General features: G+C 45.4%; 1 protein-coding gene across 3 annotated transcripts in view; it reads right to left on the bottom strand.

The window, feature by feature from the left end:
* Positions 1-13,506, bottom strand: part of LOC115468420 (disks large homolog 2) — a 361,629-nt gene extending 348,123 nt beyond the window's left edge. For 2 of the 3 annotated variants that reach the window (XM_030200108.1, XM_030200106.1), the window contains exon 1: positions 13,361-13,506. The gene's annotated coding sequence lies outside the window, so the exon portion shown is untranslated. Of the gene's footprint in view, positions 1-13,150; positions 13,224-13,360 lie in introns of those variants that run through there. The other variant, XM_030200107.1, reaches the window with a different exon arrangement.
* Between the last annotated feature and the right edge of the window lie 865 nt (positions 13,507-14,371).

The following is a 14,371-nucleotide window of genomic DNA, read 5'->3' on the forward strand; positions in this document are numbered from 1 at the left end:
CCCAAAGAACGCCCTTCCTGGCGTGCCCAATGCGACCCGGAAGAGGTCGATGTGGTTTCGATTCGAGGAGCAGGAGCGGCGATTTCTGAGGGAAGCCTGATGCCAGCGGCTGTACATCATACCCCGATACGGGGGGAAAAACCGGCGGTAACCCTGGAGAGCATTTGGATGGCTCTCCAGAGAGTGGAGTTAACGGTCGCCAATTCAGCAAAGGAGATTAAAGATTTAGTGAGTACTGTGGCAACATTATCCCAGACCTTTCCATAACACAGCAAGAAACAAAGGAACAATTGGATGGTCTTAAGCTAGATGTTAACAACTTGAAAGAAGTCTCCGTATCACTTGTTAAAGACAATATGGCTACACAATGTAGATTCGAGTTAATAGAAAATTTTAATCGGAGACTTAATCTGAGACTCTTGAATTTCCCGAAAGAAATGGCCATTAATCCTTTGGATGCCTTTAAATTATATTTGCAGGAGGTACTAAACTTTTCCCCAGAATCTATGCCACCTCTGAATAAAGTATATTATATTCCCTCAAAAAGAGTACCTGTAACAACTTTACAAGCTACTCCAAGGGAAAATCAAGAAGAATCTTTGAACATTACTGATATATTAGAGACAACTCTAAGTTTAAACTCTGAGAGATCAACTCTAATTGTCTCTTTTGTTTTTCAGCAAGACTTAGATGCAGTGTTACGATTATACTTTAAAAAAATGCAGACACTATTTAGGGGTAAAAGAATTTGGATATACCCTGATATAACAAAGCAAACTCAAGAGAGGAGGAAGTGGTTTCTAATATTGAGACCAGAAGTTATATCTATAGGGGCTTCCTTCTATCTTAATTACCCCTGCAGATATGTAGTAAAGTATCTGGGACTAAAATACATTTTTCATCAACCAGAACAGCTAAAAGTATTTGTTGATACGAAGAAATTGACTACCCGTTAACCCTTTGAAGATAACTAAGTGTATCAAGATAGGTTTGCATGCTAAGCATATTTCCTCTGTTAAAATTCTTAAATACTCAAGTCTTCTTATTTTGGTAGATCTCCCCCTCCTTAGTTGTGGTCTAAAGAAGACTAAATTGTTTTCCTTTTGAATAATTTTGCCTGATATGGGAAGGAATATTGTTTCTCATATAATATCGTTTTTCTCTGTATTGCCTGTTCAAATGTAACAATTTGTTTAATTTGATTAAAAAAAAAAAAAGTCATGTTAGCACGTAATTATAGAATCGCAGTTAGCTGCATCAATGGCAGACACCCCCCCCCCCCCACACACACACACACACAAGTGCACACTTTCACTAGTAAATGACAGTATTCTCTAAATTTAAGCACGCAAATAGCCCTAAAAAGTAGGTAACCTGTTATAGAATGAGGGGGTTAGTGATTAAATATTGCTATTTAGACAGATATATTATTGGTCTGATATTCAGTAGAGCGGTTGGCATTTTAAATGCTGGCTGCAGTAGTTAAATAAAATCCAGATATTCAGCTCCCGGTATCCAGCCAGCAATGAATATCCATAGAGAGAGTGGTCACGCTATTTGGATAGCAACGAGACACTGCCCCGACACCGTCTGGATAGTGCTGAGATGGTCTATAAGGGTATCTGGTGGCACTAGCCAGATAGTGCTGCTTAATATCCCTGGATAGCAGTGACTAAGGGAAATGTTGGGATGGTTGCAACAGTTAGCCTTCTATTTCCCTTTGTATATTGTATATCTCTATAAATGGAGCCACTCTGCGAATGCTCATATCCTGCTCCCTATAGGGTCGGATAATTTTGGTCTTATAATTTATTTATTTAAAATTTTATATTCCACCTATTATTAAGCGGATTACAATAAAAACATACATAATCACAATCTGAACAAAATAAAACTCAAATTACAAAAGACAGAATACATTCAAATTACAATGCACTTCCTGTTCCTCATGGGTGGGACCATAGGAAGCTGAAACAGAAGCAAAAGAAAAGGCTGTCTGAAGCCGCGGCCCTGAGTGCAGGAGGTAAAAATTTTTAAACAACAGCCGGCTATTACGAGGGGGGGGGGCAGAGAGGAGGGAGGGGGTCCTGAAATGACAGAGGGGGAGGGGGGTCCTGAAACGACACGGGGGAGTGGATTCCTGGAACTCCAATGGAAGGGGAGGGGCGGGTCCTGGAACTGGAAGGAGCGAGAGGGGGGGAGGGGGACCTGCAAAATCTTGGTCTCATACACTTGGTCTCACAAAGAGTCTGTGTATCACACACATACTCTCACACTCACTCTCTCTCACATACACTCTATCTGTGTGAAACATACTCTCACACACACTGTATCTGTGTGACACTCTCTCTCACACACACACTCGCACCCAGTCTCACTCTCTCTCTCACACACACACTCGCACAGCCACTCTCTCTCTCTCACACACAGTCACTCTCACACATACACTCTCTTAAACATACACACTCCGAGGAAAACCTTGCTAGCGCCCGTTTCATTTGTGTCAGAAACGGGCCTTTTTTACTAGTACCCATATAAACAGCATTACAAAAGTTAATACATGAGATCTCCATACTCTGCACAACAGACCTAAAATCTCATTTAGATAGCAAAGGTTTCAACCTATTCAAAAGATGAAGTTGGAAAAATGCAGACCTAACAACTGACAACACTTACATAGTAACATAGTAAATGACGGCAGATAAAGACCTGAACAGTCCATCCAGTCTGCCCAACAGTCACACTCATTATCAATGCATGATTAAATCAACAATGAATGTGATATTACATACTTTATCACGAGTCTTTCATTGGTGTTTCACTTGACCTTGCATAGATAACTGAGGCACCCTTTTAACTAAGCCGCGTAGGCGTGTATGCGCGCCAAAGTGGAGTTACCGCTCGACTACTGCGTGGCTCTTGTGGTAATTTCATTTTTTGCGCATGTCCGATGCACGCGTCTGAAAAATATTTTTTATTTTCAGCCGCACGTAATGGACACGTGCCGAGTGACATTTGATGTGCGTAGGCCATTACCACCCGGATTCTTTACCGCTAGGTCAATGGCTGGCGATAAGATCTCAGACTTAAAGTAGACGCGCAGCAATTTTGATTTTGCCACACATCCATTTTCGACAAAAAAAAAAAAAAGAGGCCTTTTTCACAGGCGTGCTAAAAATGGATCGGCATGTGCCCAAACCCGCTCGTACACTACCGCAAGCCATTTTTCAGCGCACCTTTGTAAAAGGACCTCATAGTAAATGATGGCAGATAAAGACCTGAACGGTCCACCCAGTCTGCCCAACAGTCACACTCATCAATTCTTGATTAAATCAACAATGAATGTGATATTACATACTTTATCATGAGTCTTTCTTTGGTGTTTCACTTGACCTTGCACAGATAACCGAGATTCCAAAATCACACCAAGTACTCTCCATCTTATCTTTCATTTCCAAAACAAAATCATCCAATGACTCAAACAGCCAAAATTATCTGATCACGTGGCTCAAATTTCCAAAAACAAATACTTCTGCGGTCAGCACAGCCCCCGACCACAGAAATGCTTTTGAATATCCAGCCCAGTAATTTTCAAGATATAATGAACTCTGCAATGAAAGCAGAATCAACAACAGACTTACATAGTAACACAGTAACATAGTAGATGACGGCAGAAAAAGACCTGCATGGTCCATCCAGTCTGCCCAAGATAAACTCATATGTGTATACCTTACCTTGAATTTGTACCTTACCTTGAATTTGTACCTGTCTTTTTCAGGGCACAGACCGTATAAGTCTGCCCAGCAGTATTTCCCGCCTCCCATAACCGGCTCTGGTACAGACCGTATAAGTCTGCCCTCCACTATCCTCGCCTCCCAACCACCAACCCCTCTTCCCTCCACCTGCTCCGCTTGCTGACTTGTTAGACTCAATGATCTTTATGTGTAAATAATGTAAGTAATACTTATATAATTGGAATAGCTTTTGAAATGCATCTTGCTTCACCAGGGGGCCCAAACTTCCAGCTGCATATGAATAAATATTTTATACAGCATAGGATATATAATCCACAGGACAACGCAGAAAAAAAAAATACAAAAGAACTAGACTGACCAAACTTAATTTAAGATTAGCTGAGCCAATTAGGTACCTTTTTCTAAGCTCACATTTTCAACAGTCTTTATCGCTACGGCAATTCACAAAACATTCTACAACGTCACTAGGCAGCCATATTTAATAACAAACTCTTTGGTATGCAGTAATTACAATAATCTCTCCCTCTTCTCTATGCACATAGACGCTATGCTAATGAATGCAAATATTTTAATAGCAGGGAGCTTATTAAAGTGATTTTCTTCCACTCTATGCTTTCTTAGGATTAGGTAGGGATATTTGGCATAAGTGGCCAAAGTTCCTAGAGTTATTTAATTTTAATCATGCAAATAAAACAATATATATATATGTATTGATCACCAGATGAGGAGATGGCCAGACATAGTAACATACATAGTAACATAGTAAATGATGGCAGATAAAGACCTGAACTGTCCATCCAGTCTGCCCAACAAGATAACCTCATTTTACATGGTATGTGATACTTTATACCCGAGTTTGATTTGTCCTTGCCAGTCTCAGGGCACAGACCGTAGAAGTTTGCCCAGCACTGTTCTTGTACTAAAAGTTCTGAAGATTCTGGAATTCTAAAGAGTTACAAGATTCCGGAATCCCAATGAGTAGCAACATTCCATGTAGAACCCCAAAGAGTAACATAGTAAATGACGGCAGATAAAGACCTGAACGGTCCATCCAGTCTGCCCAACAAGATAAACTCATTTTACATGGTATGTGATACTTTATACCAGAGTTTGATTTGTCCTTGCCATTCTCAGGGCACAGACCGTAGAAGTTTGCCCAACACTCTTCTTCTACTAAAAGTTCTGAAGCTAACATCGAAACCCCTTAAAATTTACACTCCAGCCCATCCATATCTATTCAGTCACGATCAGGGTGTAGACCGTAGAAGTCTGCACAGCACTGATTTTGCTTCCCAATGACCTGTGTCGCCACCTAATTGCCGCGAAGACAGAATGGATTTACTGTATTTTACTCTCTGTATTTATTTCTTTAAAAGATTTCTAACCCGCACCATCTACTATTCTGGGTGGATCACAAAACAACATTCACAATAAAATCAACAACATACACAAAATCAATAACACATACCAAAATCATTACAAACCAGAATCATAATCCATCCAAAGTCTGTTGGAAAAAGGCTTTCAGCTGGTTCCTAAAACCACAGTAACTTTGGGGCCCTTTTAGTAAGCTGCAGTAAATAGTGGCCTGCACTAGTTTGGATGCGTGAAATTGGCGTGCTCTGGGCCATTTTTTTTACCACGGCGGGTAAAAAGGTCTTCTTAAAAATGGGGCAGTAAATGGCCGTGCGCTAATATTATAAACAGCATGTGCTATTTACTGCTTGAGCTTTTACCGCCACCTATTTACATGGCGGTAAGGGCTCAAGTGCTACTCATGCGGTAATCAGGCAGAACGCAGCAATGCGACCATGCTGCTAATTACTGCTGCCCCCCCCCCCCCCCGGTAAAAAATAGAAAATTATTTTCTACCATGGGAAACTGTGTGTGCCAACTTCGGATCGACCGCTGGGTGCCCGCACCACCCCGGCGGTAGGGTCAATTTATTGTGCGTATCCAGGCAGTGTTTGCTATTTATTTAGATTTTGCTCACACCTTTTCAGTAGTAGCTCAAGGTGAATTACATTCAGATACACTAAATTTGTATCTGAAGCAATAGAAGATATAGGGTTTCTTTTACCAAACCGCGCTACCGATTCTCGGTGCAGTAAATGAGAGAAAGCCCATTCAATTCTGTTGAACTTTCTCTCATTTGCTGCGTGGCTTCCCTTCGTTCTGTTTCTGTGAGTCTGACGTCAGACTAGAATGAAGCCTTGCGCGGGATTGGGAAGAAGAGGACCTTGGCTCGGCTGGCTGGGGTTGGGGTTCCCCGCCAGCAAAGGTAGGCGGCGGCGGGAGGGGGGGTCGTCGGCAAGGGGGTCCAGGGGCAAATCTACGGGGGCCCAGGCCCCCGTGGCCCCATACTGGCTACACCCCTGATCTTAAGTGTGGGTTTCTTGACATTTTTACAGCAACAGCGACAGGAGCCTGCATCATGTAATATCCCGAGGAATGTGCTGGTAGTTCATGTTAACTGAAGGTCCATTTTCTTACAGGGAACAAGGGCATAGTTTGTTTGTTTTTTGCCATACAGTGTCAGTAAATCTTTTTTAAATTGAATTTTTAAACAATGTACAAAAATGTTGTTTTGTGACATTTGTCTTGACAATGGATTTGTGACAGTGATTAACGGAATTTATTTGAGTTGAATCTCTGCTCCCTTTAGAGATGCTGAAAGCGTTAAACAGTTTGGCAGAAGGGGAAGGACACACTGGTACCAGAAATTAATCAATCCTAAGAGCTATCAGTGACAGGCAGAATAAGCTAGGCCACAGAATGAGTTCAGGCCACAGGACCTTTTAGGAGGCTATAAAATTAAAATTTAACTTGGATATAATTCTCCATAGACACAGCTATGCCTGCCCATCTGAGGGATATGACATATATGATAGCTTGGCTTCTGGATGCCTTAATCCCGAATTATAGCCTTCTGTTATGTTCACTGTCTACACCAGCATTATGAGTAGCTTGGAATTACCTCAGTGATCACCAATCTTTTCTGGAGTATTGCGCCAACGGTGTTCAAGATAGATCAGGTGTCCCACATTTTTAAGTAAGCTCAATAACAGGTTCATCATATATTTATTCCAAAAAATTGTGTTGTCTTCTGCTTGAAGAATGCTAAGAAGGCTGAAGTGGGGGTTTATAGATTGTTTGTATTTACTTAAAGCCACTCCAATATGTAGCGCAAAGTCAAAATAAAAAGGCTTATGAATGCTGTGATAAGTAGGGCAAACATTCTCAGGTTGTTTGAGGGGTTCCCCCCAATTTTTGCACATTTTTTTCAGCTCATTTCATGCTTTTGTTGTAACAAAATATATTTAATGCTTGCTAAAACTTTTTAATGTGCACAAAGGAATACTTTTACTAAGGTGCGCTAACAGATTTAGCGCATGCTAAATGCCACACAGCCTATTGTTTACTTATGGGCTACATGGCACTTAGGGCCCTGTTTACTAAGCCGCGTTATAGGCGCGTTAGTGTCTTTAGCGCACATTAACCGTGTACACGCCTACAATATCCCTATAGGCGCCTACATGGTTAGCGCGCACGCTAAATGTAGGAGTGTTAAAAACACTAACGTGCCTTAGTAAACAGGGGCCTTAATGTACACTAATTCATTAGCATGAGCTCAATCCCTAATTGACTTAACATGGGTACTGATTTACCACACGCTAAATTTAAAGAGTAATAATGTGCCGAATGCACACTAAAGAATGCAAATCCCTAGTGACAAAACAGCATTTGACCAACAACATTCACCCTTTTTTTTCAATCAGAAGTATCTAATAATATAGAGGTAGATATTCAAAGGGATTTAAACAGACAGGAAAGGCTTCTGTCACTTTTACAAAGGCGCGCTGAAAAATGGCCTGCGGTAGTGTAGACGCGTGTTTTGGTGCGCGCGCGCAGAATTATTTTTCAGCGCACCCACCTTGGGCTTGGGCCCACCCAGTAGCAGTACACCTATGATGTGGCTGGCAGGGATCCCCACCAGCCGAAAACTCCCAACAACTGTCCCTCCTGCATACCTTGTAAATAGCAGATCTTCGCCTGCAGTGAGCAGTGACTGATACATACTGCTCACACTGGCCCCACAGCCTTCCCTCTGATGTATTCCCACTTATGCGGAAACAGGAAGTTGCATCAGAGGGAAGACTGGGGGGCCAACATGAGCAGTGTGTATTAGTTGATGCTCGCTGCTGGTGAAAATCTGCTATTTAAAAGGTATGCGGGTGAGGGGGAGGATGTTTGAGAGACCAAATCACTTGTGGTACAAGGCGGAGTTCTTCTGCCCACCCATCTTGGGCCCAGGCCCACCGAAAATTGGGTGTCTGGCTATGCCCCTGCCTGAGGCAATGAAGGGTTTGGTGACTTGCCTAGAGTCACAAGGAACTGCAGTGGGAATTGAACCCAGAATGCTAGGATCAAAGTCTGCTGCAGTAACCATTAGGCTGATCCTCCACTCATGGCACTAGTTGATTTGTTTCTCAATTACATGGCATACACTCTGATTTGCACATGCAATTTTGAGTGCCATGTATGGAATTTGGGGGTATGAAAAAGTGACTGAAATAGCAGATCCAACATGTTAAGAATGGCCAATTTTTCAAGCATGCTTGAACTTCTGTAACTTTTTTATAAAATGCTGGAGTTTGAACTCTTACGTTACAAATTGTTTGCTCTAACAGAATTCATGAGAGCCTTGCTTTTGTGTTTCTAGTGATTTTAGTCAAGTATTTTATACATGTGTCAATTGTGACTTTTCCCATGCGCCACCAAAACTCTGCCCCCTGACCATACCTACTGTCTATCTTTATTGGTTACTTGGAAGGTAATTCTCTATACATTGGCCAGTTAGGCTTTTAAAGTTGTCCCCTAAAAGAGTAATTTTATAACATGTCAGCTAGATTGGGAGGCCACCTAAGCAGTGGCGTAGCTACGTGGGGCCTGGGCCCCCGTAGATTCTGCCCTGGCCCCCTGCTGCGACCGTCTTGAACCCCTCTCCCGCCATCAACCCTCCCCCGCATGAAGTACCTTGTTTGCTGGCGGGGGTCCCCAAACCCCGCCAGCCGAAGAGTCTGCTTCAGCGCCAGAGTTAGTAGACTCCGGCGCCTTCATTCAACCAAGTTCGTGTGAAGAAGATCAGCTGGTTTTGACGCCTTACGTCCTGCACCGAGCATGTAGCCCCGTGCAGGACGTAAGGCATCAAAACCAGCTGATCTTCTTCACACGAACTTGGTTGAATGAAGGCGCCGGAGTCTACTAACTCCGGCGCTGAAGCAGACTCTTCGGCGGGCAGGGTTTGGGGACCCCCGCCAGCAAACAAGGTACCTCATGCGGCGGCAGGGCAGGCGGCGACGGGTTGGTGGCGGGAGGGGGGTTCAAGAAGGTCGTCATCGGGGAGGGGGGTCGGCGGCGGGGGGAGGGGGCTAAACAGTGCCCCCCACCTCGGGTTCTGGCCCCCCCTCCTGGCGAGGTCTGGCTACGCCCCTGCACCTAAGTGTCTGCTTATGAAGACACAAAGGTGTCTGTTGTCTCCATAAACCTGCCCTACAAAAGCTGCCTAAAGTTGCAGCCAGAATGAAGCCATGTCTGTTTATACCTACTAGGAAACAGGCACCGGATGTTTGCATGCGAATTGCAACTCTGCTCATTTCAATGTACATTCTTAAACCTCCACCAGTGGCATTCCTGGGGGGGGGGGCGGTGAGTACAGTCCGCCCTGGGTGCACGCCGCTGGGGGGGTGCTGCGCGCGCCTGTCCTTCGTTCGTTCCATGCTCCCTCTGCCCCGGAACAGGTTACTTCCTGTTCCGGGGCAGAGGGAGCATGGAATGAATGAAGGACAAGCGCACGCGGCACCCCCCCCCCCCCCGCGGCGTGCACCCGGGGGGGTTCTTTCGCAGGGGGGTGTCCTTTCGCCGGGGGGGGGGGGGGTTGCTGCACCCGGGTGGGCGGGGTGCATCGGCGATCCGCCCCGGGTGTCAGCCCTCCTAGGAACGCCACTGACCTCCACTACCCCAACTGCAAAGGACTTAAATACAAATCAATACATGCATCTACCCTGTTTCCCCGAAAGTAAGACATCCCCCGAAAATAAGACCTAGTAGAGGTTTTCCTGAATTGGTAGATATAAGGTCTCCCCCGAAAGTAAGACCTAGCAAATTTTTGTTTGAAAGCAGGGCCGCCGAGAGCCGGACAAGGCCGCCCCCCCCACCCGAGGTCGCCGGGCCCCCCCCCCCTCCACCCACCCGAGGTTGCTCCCGGAACCTTAAACGCCTCCTTTCACCTTCGCAGCAAGCATCAGCAGGGCAGACCTCTCCTTCCTTCCGTGCCTTACCCTCGCGGACGTTACGTCAGGCGAGGGCGGGACACAAAAGGAAGAAGTGGCCTGCCCTGCTGCTACTTGCTGCGAAAGTGAAAGGAGGTGTTTAAGGTTAGTTCCGGGAGCGACAGAGGGGGGGGGGCGGGCCAACCCCGATCCAACCCCAATGTTTCCCCGAAAAATAAGACAGCCCCTGAAAATATGACCTAGCGCATTTTGGGGGCAAAAATTAATATAAGACAGTGTCTTATTTTCGGGGAAACACGGTAGCTTCTCCTACCTTTGCACGCAATTATGGAATAAACTAACGAATACCACAAAAGCAACGCATGACTTGACAACCTTCCGGAAGTTGCTGAAGACGAACTTGTTCAAAGAGACTTACAAAAAGAATCCTCCATAATGATTCGACTCCTAAGCTACACCAGAATCAACCAATACTGAGCTCTTCTAATTTGATTTCTTCAATCACATTATCATTATTGAACATTATATCTTATACTAATCTCACTTTTACGTCATGTATTATTTACGTACTTATCCTAATTTACCTGATCTTAATTGTAACAATAAGCTGAACTTCTTATTCTGTTAGTGGCAATCGCCATTATGGCATAACGTAAGCCACATTGAGCCTGCAAATAGGTGGGAAAATGTGGGATACAAATGCAGCAAATAAATAAATAAATTCACCCTGAAATACACCCACACCCCAGTCACATAAAAGTAGGTGTGTAGTGGGGGGGTGGTGTGGAGGGAGCTTAATTTTATAAGCATCATTTATACATGCAAAAACCCCTTTATAAAATCGTACCTTAAAAAGTCTGAAGGTCACGGGTCTCTTACAAAGCATCGGTAACCCCAGCACGGGGCTTACCGAATGCTAAATTGGGACTACCATGGCTCAACATGGCCGCCGGTGGTAGTTCTGCCCTGAGCACGTGCCATTTCTGGGGGGGGGGGGGGGGGGGGGAAGAAAACCCCCGGAAATGGCTTGTGCGGCGGTAACCTGGTGGTAATTGGACATCGCCACGTGCTGCCTGCTTACTGCCAGATTACCGCAGGAACCCTTATCGGGGCTCCCCGCCACATGGTAAGAGAACTCTTACCGCATTGGTCATGTTTGTCTGGGGGCGTTTTACACGCTGCGGTAAAAAGGCTCCTGGTGTGCGGTAAAATTGGCCCCCACCGCTGGTGCAGGGTCCTTTTTCCTGCAGCTTGGTAAAAGGACCCCCAGTGTGACTATTGATGGCCAGGGAAAGTCATTGAAGATTTCCAAAATTGCAGTAGTGTACTTTAAGTTCTGTTCCTAGTAATCTGCTACAAGGGCCTGGACGTCAGGCAGTGCAAAGTATGTCAAACTCCGATCTTCCACAGCAGCAGATTTGGCGTTCAGAATAGTGGCGTAGCCACAGGTGGGCCTGGGCCCACCCAGTTAGGGCTCAGGCCCATCCAACAGTAGCACATGGTAATGAAAATGCTGCTCTCCACAATACTGGTACCCAGTGGCGTTCCTGGAGGGGCTGACACCCGGGGCGGATCGCCGATGCACCCCGCCCCCCCGAGTGCAGCTTGACCCACCTCCCCCGGTGAAAGTACACCCCCCCATGGGTGCACGCCGCTGGGGGGGGGGGCGGTGCCGCGCACCATTCAGCGTCGGTCGTTTCCATGCTCCGTCTGTCCCGGAACAGGCTACTTCCTGTTCCGGGGCAGAGGGAGCATGGAAACCAACGACGCTGACCGGCGCGCGGCACCCCCCCAGCGGCGTGCACCCAGGGCGGACCGCCCCCACTGCCTCCCCTTGGTACACCACTGCTGGCACCTTTGCATTTTCAGTTTTCAGCACATGCCTGCTGCAGACTACCAAGGTGGAGACTGGAGAGAAGCATTTTCCCACCAGCTGAGATATTTTTTTGATGTGGGTGTGGGGAAGAGAACATTTGGTGCCCACCCACTTCTTGCCTAGGCCCACCCAAAATCTGCTGTCTGGCTACGCCCCTGGTTCAGAATATCCACAGTGAATATTCATCACAATTATTTCCATCCATCCATCCATCCCCTGACCCGGAGTATCACTGTTTAATTTGTGCATTTCGATTGTGCTGAAAACCAAAGCTCTCTGTGGCAAAAGTTTAGCACATCCCTGGCAGAAGATTATTGCAGGATGCTTCAGCGCAGTTTTGAATCTGCACAAACAATTTGAGCAGATAAAAGGGCCACATCTCACATAACCGCCTGGAGACCCAACAACAGGTGACATACTGCAAAGCCCTCTTGATTTCTGGAGAAATCTAATATACTTGCCTAATTCCGGCCACACATCATTGCTAATAAACTTCATTTACTATCAGTGTAGCTATTGTAATCCATCAGTCTATTTGCTAAAACAGAAATAAGGTGCAGCACTGCCAGAATGACACGCTAACTCTGACTGACTGTCATTATTTGTAAGTAACCTACCTTTTCAGTTACAGTAACCTGACATCTAAGTCTACAACTGAAAAGCATGCAAATATCCGCATATTTAAATCAGAAAGCAGTTATGGCACTAAACTAGGCAGGAGACCGATAAACACACACCATCGGGAACTAAAAATGCTCACCCCCCCCCCCCCCCCGCACCCCAGGTAACACGATTCAGACGTTAAATCCTGCTTCATACTTCTAGCCCCTTCCATAAGACCAGCACTTATATTTTGCTCACTATGACTCCTTAAATCTCACTGCAGAGCACACTGCAATCTTCCACCGCTCATGCAACTCCATACCAGAAATAACTGAGCCCTCTTGAGACCTACAGGGGGAAAATATGCCGACGGATTAGCCACACTTCAATTGGCGTCCAAGTTTTTTCATCCTCCACCATAATAGCCGTGCAGCACTTCCCTGGCAAACTGAAAACCATTCAGACAACTGGGTTCAAAACTGTGCTGAGATGGACGGGCAGAAAGCAACCTGGCAACTTTAATCATGGAAAACCTCTCAGTGACAAGGAGAACGGATGCAGGGCAGAGAAAACACGATACAAAAAGCTAGCAGGCAGCTGAATCAGCCGTGCACCCCACTCACCGAACGAGTTACACAAACGCACAGCAGCAGAGACGCAGTTCCTTCACACTCCCAGTGTCTCACTTCACACTTGCCTCGATAAGTAAACCGAGAGAGACTGAAAGATAACAACGCCAGCTCCCAGACTTTCCTGTTTTCTCTAATCGCAAAGGGTGGCCGGGCAGAACGTGCACCGCCCACGGATATCCCCGTTCTACTATAATAACTTACCCGGATAAATACATCGGGGCTGGCAGCAGTGACAGACACTACTGTGGTGATCTCAGGATGCACAAGTAGAAGCGCGCGGAAGACACATTGTCAGTGTCACGCCTTACACTATGCTAAAGCTCGCTGCCAGTACCTTGTTAAGGTGGAAGTACAGAGTGGGATGGGCCGTAAAGGGCAACGCCCAGTCCCTCTCCCCCTTTAGAAAGAACTTCGAACGAACAGCAACCTCTGCTAAGAAATGGGGGGGAAATATCCCCTGAAATGAAAATATACATTTTGAACCGAGTCATTAGTTATGCAAATCTGAGTTGATTTTATCCGAGATTCAAGCTAATTGCAAAAAAAAAAAAAGAAAAATCATCTTACATCTTCATCGCTTCAGGAAAACAAAGTATTAGCCTATCAAGGCAAGCTGAAGCTACGGAGAAGCACTGTTACACTATTTTAAGACGGGAGAATAGGAAACCCGTCGGGTAACAGGGTCTTTAGCAGACTATTATCACTACAGAACAGGATCCATTTACCTGCACTGGCCAGCTATTTTTAATTTTAATGTTACGCTCTTCTCTGTGAATGTTGTGCTAATTCACTATTTCAGAATGCATGCACAGGAGAAATTAAAACAGCCCATTTGGGTGAAAGTGACTCTGAACAGAGGTCCAGTTTCCTACAATGTGACTGCCTGGCAATTTAATCTGTGGCAGAGGGACTCAGCCTTTTTTTTTTTCTAGTTTATGATTAGAACATCTTCCAATGTGGTATATATCATTCAGTGTAAAAAATGTAACGAAGGATGCTATATTGGAGAAACAGGCCAGATGCTTAAGACGGGTTTTACTTCCATTGCTTTCAATGGAAGTAATTGAGCCAGCCGGGTTTTACTTCCATTGCTTGGAAAGCAATGGAAGTAAAACCCGGCTGGCTCAATCCGTCCTCCTTTTTCTGGAGCCATATGGTAACCCTACATAGACATCACATGAACAATACAGCCAGTAGGGCCCCCACCCCGGT

Source organism: Microcaecilia unicolor, chromosome 4, assembly GCF_901765095.1.
Source record: "Microcaecilia unicolor chromosome 4, aMicUni1.1, whole genome shotgun sequence".
NCBI classification, from domain to species: domain Eukaryota; kingdom Metazoa; phylum Chordata; class Amphibia; order Gymnophiona; family Siphonopidae; genus Microcaecilia; species Microcaecilia unicolor.